We start from the raw sequence: 6,476 nt of genomic DNA on the forward strand, positions 1-6,476 counted from the left end.
TTCTTCTGTCCCATTAAAGTCAGGCCAATGACTTAGTTGTGGATTTGGGCCTCAAGAAGAGGTCTTTGAGAGGCAGGACCTGCAGGAGCTGCAACAGGTGTGGAAATCGCTTGAACTGCCCACCATCAGCCAGGGCCACTGCTCCTGTGTTTCGGTTACAGGCTGGGGAGGGGTCCGGGCACCAGAAAGCTACTGGGGAATCCAGGTTTTTCCTTGTGTCTGCAATGCCGGCAGATGTACCTGAAGCCTCCTTTCCCTAGGAAGAGAACACTATTAGGCCAAGAGTCCCAGCAAGATATGGACCGTTAGACATAAAAGAAAAATACAAAGGGACCCAACCTGGCACCCATTCTGCATTCTGCCCCAACCCCCATTTAATAGACGAATCAGGGCGGCCAGCTGGGCAGGGTGGGCATGAAACATGATTGGGGTAGACGGGAGGAGCAGGGAGAAGATAGAGCCTGCTCCCTTTCACCCTCAGAAAGACATTAAATCCCTAAGGGCCAGGCGTGCCCCTGCCCAACACGGAATCAGCCAGATGGCCCCTTGGCTGTCAGTACACGTCTGAGGTAGTTCTGGACAGGACCAGGCAGGGCACACAGGTTCCACTCATTCAATCTCAGCTACCAGCAGCCACCCCTTATCCAACCCCGGTTACCAGGCTACACCATGTTTGTTGAAGCAGGGTTCTCGGCTAGGAGGGAAAGCGACAGTGACTGAGTGGGCTGAGGCAGAGGTTTCTGGGGTGAAAGGAGGATGGGGCAGCAGAGGAAGCCTATCCCAGGCAGTGTAATGATCCAGCCGACCTGAGGATGTGGCCTGGAAGCGGGTGTAGGCTGGTCTCTGAACCCTTGAGGAATGGTTCTGCTGGATAACGGGCTGATGGCATGGGGGCAAAGGGCAGAGGCGGGGCAGGAAGATAAGAGTGGCTTCGTTTGGTGGCTTGTTCCCGGCAAGATCAGTGCGTTCATCACTACTGGAAGATGGGTTCCCCTGCGACTTTGGTTGGTTTTTTTTTTGGTGGGGGAGGTTAAATTTCTTAAACACTTATTATGTACCAGGCACTATACCGATAGATACAAGGTTAGACACAGTCCACATCCCACATGGGGTTCACAATCTTATCCCCAATTTACAGATGAGGAAACTGAGGCACAAAAAAATAAAGTGACTTGCATAAGGTTACACAGTAGACAAGTGGCAGAGATAGAATTAGAACCCAGGTCCTTCTGACTCCTAGGCCTGTGCTGACTTCTCCTTGGAAGCTGCCCCCCTCCTCTCCCTCCGGCCTCCTATCTCTCATTATTTCCTATGACCCTGCGAACAAGAGGGCCAAGTTGGAGAGGGGGCAGATGTCCTTGACTTGGGACTGGGTGGAGGTTGGGTTCAGGGGGAAAGTTTGGGGAGTGGGGTGCAAGTTAGTATGAAATGTCCCAGGCCATTCCACCCACTGGATGAATAGAGAAATATCCAGGGCAAGGCTGTGGACAAGGAAGCCCCGGGGAGACCCGTTAGTGCCCCAAGGGCCGCATCTCCTTCAAACCTTCCCTGAATAACCTCTCTTTTCCCCCACCCTCTTCATCCTCCTTTCTGTATCACCTACGCTCTTGGGTATTCACTCCACTCTCAGCCCCACAGCGCGTATATCAACTGATTATTGCGCGCTTACTATATGCAAAGCTACTCCACCATTTCCCCTATCTATAATTTATTTTATTGTCTCTGTCTACCTCTAGATTACAAGCTCCAAGGTGGAGGCAGTACGATGGAGACTGCTGCTCCATTCCGTGGCCTGGGTTCAAGGGGTGTGGCTGAGGCCCGAGAGGGAGTGGAGGAAGGGGCGGACCAATGGGCTGATTCCATTCATTCATTCAATCATATTTATTGAGTACTTAGTATGTACAGAGCACTGTACTAAGCATTTGGGAGAGTACAGTACAACAATAAGCACACACAGTCCCTGCACAAAATGAACTTGCGGTCTAGAATGGGAGACAGACATTAATATAAATAAATTAAAGATAAGTGCTGTGGGACTGGGAGGGGGAAGGAATAAAGGGAGCAGGTCAGGGCAACGCAGAAAGGAATGGGAGAAGAGGAAAGGAGGGCTTGGTTTAAGGAAGGCCTCTAGGAGGAGATGAGGCTTCAATAAGGCTTTAAAATGGGGAAGGGTAATTGTCTGTAGGATTTGAGGAGGAGGGCGTTTCAGGTCAGTGGCCACTGTTCTCCTCCCTAGGCCCTACCCAGAGAACAGACTGGCCTGAAGCTGTGTTGGGCGAAAGGTTTATTGACAGTGTTTATCCAGGTAGTTTTCTACCCGGTCCAAGAACAGAGGTGAGGAAAGAGTTGCTGGGACTCCTGGCAGGTAAATTAGGCCAGGAAGGAGCTCGGGAAGGGAAATCGGGGCTTTGGCAATGGAGACGCCCAGGCCTGAAGCTTTTCTTCCTGCCTCTGCTGGCCTATGGCGCTCTCCATGCAGGGAAGGGGTGGAGAACTGCATTGGAATTGGACTGTTGGCACCAGCCGTTGGGGACTCTCCTCCCTCCTCCAGCCCCCTCCCTGGAGCTCACTGTGGGAGCGAGATTCTGAGGAGGAAAGGACCAACCGGGCATGCTTCTGGGAGGAGAGAGAAAAGGAAAGGACAGAGAAGGAGGAAACTAAGCTTAGGCCGGGAAAGACAGCTCAGGCAGGCAGACCACTTGCAACTGCTGGGCTCAGGGTATTTTGTCTTCCACAGGGATAATCTGTCCTCCTCCCTCCCACAGCTCCCATCCTCATCCCCTCTCCAGCCCTCGTTCCTCTCCCCTGCTTGGCCCCAGGAGACCCGGAGCAGAGCAGCCTGTGGATTTGGCTCTCTCTGCAGGGGAAGGAAGGGAGTAGCTGGCATTCATTACCTTTCATGGCTTTTATTATCCCCATGATTCTGGAACAGCAGTTCAGCCTTCTGGGATTGGCCCCTGTGGATGGACAACAGAGATTTGACTGCAGTTGAGCACAGATGTTGGCTAACGCTGCCAGGTGATGGTTAGGCCTGGCGAGGCCCGGGGGTGGCTGGGAAGGCAGAGCGAAGGGCACGGACATTGGGCCTTGCTCGGACAGGGCCTCTTAACCCTACAGTCACCCCAGATAACTTATGGGCATTCCCTGGCACCTAAGCCTGAGGGCAAAAAGAACTTGGTGGGGTGGGGGCCGGAGTGTGGGGGGAAAAGACAGGAGGATCCCCTTCTGGAAATGGATTGGCTCAATTTCTCTCATGGGATCGGCTCTTCCTGAGGATGGACCACTGGCTGGTCTGGAGGGCAGTAAGGGGTCTGGGGCCAAGGGGAATTAAAAGTCCAACAAAATCTAGTGGTATTCCAGGGTTCCCTGGGGTATTTGTGACCCTCTGGCTCTTTCCTCAGCACAGGCAGCTGGATCCACCTCCAGGGCAGGGGGCCTGGCTCTCAGCAGCCAGATCAAGAGGAGTGGTTTCAGATTAAAGTCATAAACACAACAGCCGGGCAACGCCGTCCGCGCTGAAGGGAAACAGCATGAGACTGAGATACCATCACCAGAACTGCCTGGCTCAGTCCCGAGGTCGGTCCAGCCAACCCAGGACCCTGTCTGTGACCGGGACACTTGGCAGGACTGTGTGCTGATTGCCCTCCTGGCCGCCCGTGGGCATGGCTAGAGGTGGCCTGTTCACCTCTCAAACTCTACCCTCTCCATCCCTGACTTCCTTTGCAGAGTTGACTGCTGGGAGCCCTGAGGGTCTTGCTGCCTTCCCTTGCACGGTGCTTTACTGATCTTCTGTTCAATCAATCAGTTGTACTTACTGAGCACTTACAGAGTTGGTTAGACACGTTCCATACCCACAGTGGGTTTACAGTCTAGAAGGGGGATACAGACACTAATACAAATAAATGACAGATAAGTTCATACGTGCTGTGGGGCAGATCGAAGGGTGAATAAAGGGTGAAAAAACAAGGGCAAAAGGGAAACAGAAGGAAGTGGGAGAAGAGGAAACGAGGGCTTAATCGGGGAAGACCTCTTGGAGGAGATGTGTTTTTAAAAGGTGTTGAAAGTGGGGACCCTGATTGAATGGGTGATGTGAAGAGGGAGGGCGTTCCAGGCCAGAGGCAGGATGTGGGTGAGATGGGGAGATAGACGAGATCGAGGCACATTGAGTAGTGGAGTAAGGAATCAGGGAGGTAAGATAGGTTGGGGCAAGTTGATTGAGGGCTTTAAAGCCGATGGTAAGGAGTTTCTGTTTGCTGACGAGGTGGGTGGGCAAACACTGGAGGTTCTTGAAGAGTGGGGAAACAGGGACTGAACAGTTTTGTAAAAAAAAAAAAAAAAAAAAAAAAGATCTGCAGTGGAGTAAAGTACAGACTGAAGTATGGGAGAGAAGGAAAGCAGGGAGGTCAACGAGGAGGCAGATGCAGTAATCAAGGCGGGAAAGGAGAAGTGTTTATTGCTGTTCTTGTCGGCATGTTGTATTTACTAATTGAGGGTGAGTTATTCTGGGTTTTCCAGGATTTCCTTTCCCTTGTTTGGGTGTGTGTCTAGACTGGAAGTTCCCACTGGGCCAGGCTCCTGTCTAACTGTCCTTGTAACCTTTCCAGTGCTCTGTCCCGTGCCCGGCTAGCGCTGCAGCAACACAACAGCCGGGCAACCTCGTCCACCCTGAAGGCAAACAGGATGGGACCAAGAGCCCATCGGTCCTGTGGTCGGTCCATCCAACCCAGGAGCAGCAAGGCAGGAACCCACCACATTCCTTCTCCGGACCCGAACAGGCTACTCAGTCTTTCCTTTCTGCCCCGGGGGTGAGGGGAGGTGATGGCACGGATGGAGCCTGCCTGGCCTTCTCCCCACCTTCTTGCCAGGGTCCGCCTCCAGACCCTGGTCTGGCTGCAGCCACTACAGAAGGACCTGTCCTTCCATTGGAATCGCCCAAGGGGAACCACTAAACAGGCTTTCTTCCCGCTCGCTGTGGGGCTTCGGTCCCAAGGACCCGACCAGAAATCCAGGGTCAAGGGGTGGAGGGCTACACCCAGATAACCCGGAGACCGCCCTTGCCCGAGACCAGAGACAGGCCGGCTGGGGATTCCGGGTCGTCTCTCTCCGGGGGGCCAAGGGGTTGCCCCCTCCTCTCGGCAGACCTCCGGGCTTCGCCCTCGGACTTGCAGGGTGCTGGGTGGGCAGGCAAATAGGTGTCTGCGGCAGAGGCCTGGCCCGGGGGGAGGCTTGGAGAAGCAAGCCCTGCAGCCTCAATCCTCAGCCCAGAGGCTTGGACTCATTCATTCAATCGTATTTATTGAGCTCTTACTTTGGGCAGAGCACTGGACTAAGCGCTTGGAAAGTACAATTCGGCCACAGATAGAGACAATCCCTGCCCAATAATGGGCTTGGATCAGCCAGCTCTGCAGCCCTTGCCCCCCAAGGGAGAAATGCCCACCCAGAGGGTCTGCAAAGGGCACACCTGGCCAGACGCGCAGAGGAGCGCAGCTCACCGCCTTCCCACCCGCCCCCTGCTCACCCTCTGCAGGTGGGAGGACCAAGATCAGGAGGCCCAGGAACAGCAGCAGCAGCAGGCCGGCCGGGATCCGGGGTCTCATGGTTGGGTGGGGGTCCTGCTCCAGACAGGTGAGTCTTCTCTGAAAAGCCGGGCGAGGCCGGGCCAAGAGAAGCCAGTCCGTTCTGGGCCTTTGGGCCCAGACCAGCCCTTTATATGGGGCTGCTCGCCCTAGGTGAGGGCGGGTGGGTGTGTCTATGTGTGTGTGTCTGTGTGTGGGAAAAGGGGGCGGGTGACAGGGAGGGGTGAGAGAAGGGGGGGGGTGAAGAGGGCGGGGGGGGGGGGGGGCCGGACGGGAGAGGTAATAATGATGACGGTACTTGTTAAGCGCTTACTACGTGCCAAATACTGTTCTAAGTGCCAGACACTGTTGTAAGCGCAGGGGAAAGGGGTGGGATGGAGAGAGGAGGTGAGGAGGAGGAGGAGGGCGGGGAGAGAAGGGAAGAAGGGGTTAGAGGGCAGAAAAGGTAAGGAAGGAGAGAGGGGTGAGGAGGAAGGCGGGGAAGGAGAGGGAGAAGGGTGTAGGAGAAAGGCAGCGTGGCTTAGTGGAAAGAGCCGGACCTAGGGAGTCAAAAGGTCGTGGGTTCTCATCCCGGTTCCTCCACATCAGCTGTGTTACTTTGGTCGAGTCACTTAACTTCTCTGGGCCTCAGTTACCTCATCTGTAAAATGGGGATTAAGACTGTGAGCTCCACGTGGGACAACTCGATTCCCTGGTATCTTGTATCTATCTGCTTGACACATAGTAAGCACTTAACAAACACCATCATCATTACTATTATTATTATCAGGAGGGCAGAAAGGTGAGGAGGGACAGAAGGGGAGGGGGGGAAGGTGGGGAAGGAGGGCAGGAGAGTTGAGGAGGGAGAGAAGAGGTGAGGGGGAGAGGGAGTAAGAAGGGCAGGGAAGGTGAGGAGTTAGA

Source organism: Ornithorhynchus anatinus, chromosome 3 (assembly GCF_004115215.2).
Source record: "Ornithorhynchus anatinus isolate Pmale09 chromosome 3, mOrnAna1.pri.v4, whole genome shotgun sequence".
Lineage (NCBI taxonomy): Eukaryota > Metazoa > Chordata > Mammalia > Monotremata > Ornithorhynchidae > Ornithorhynchus > Ornithorhynchus anatinus.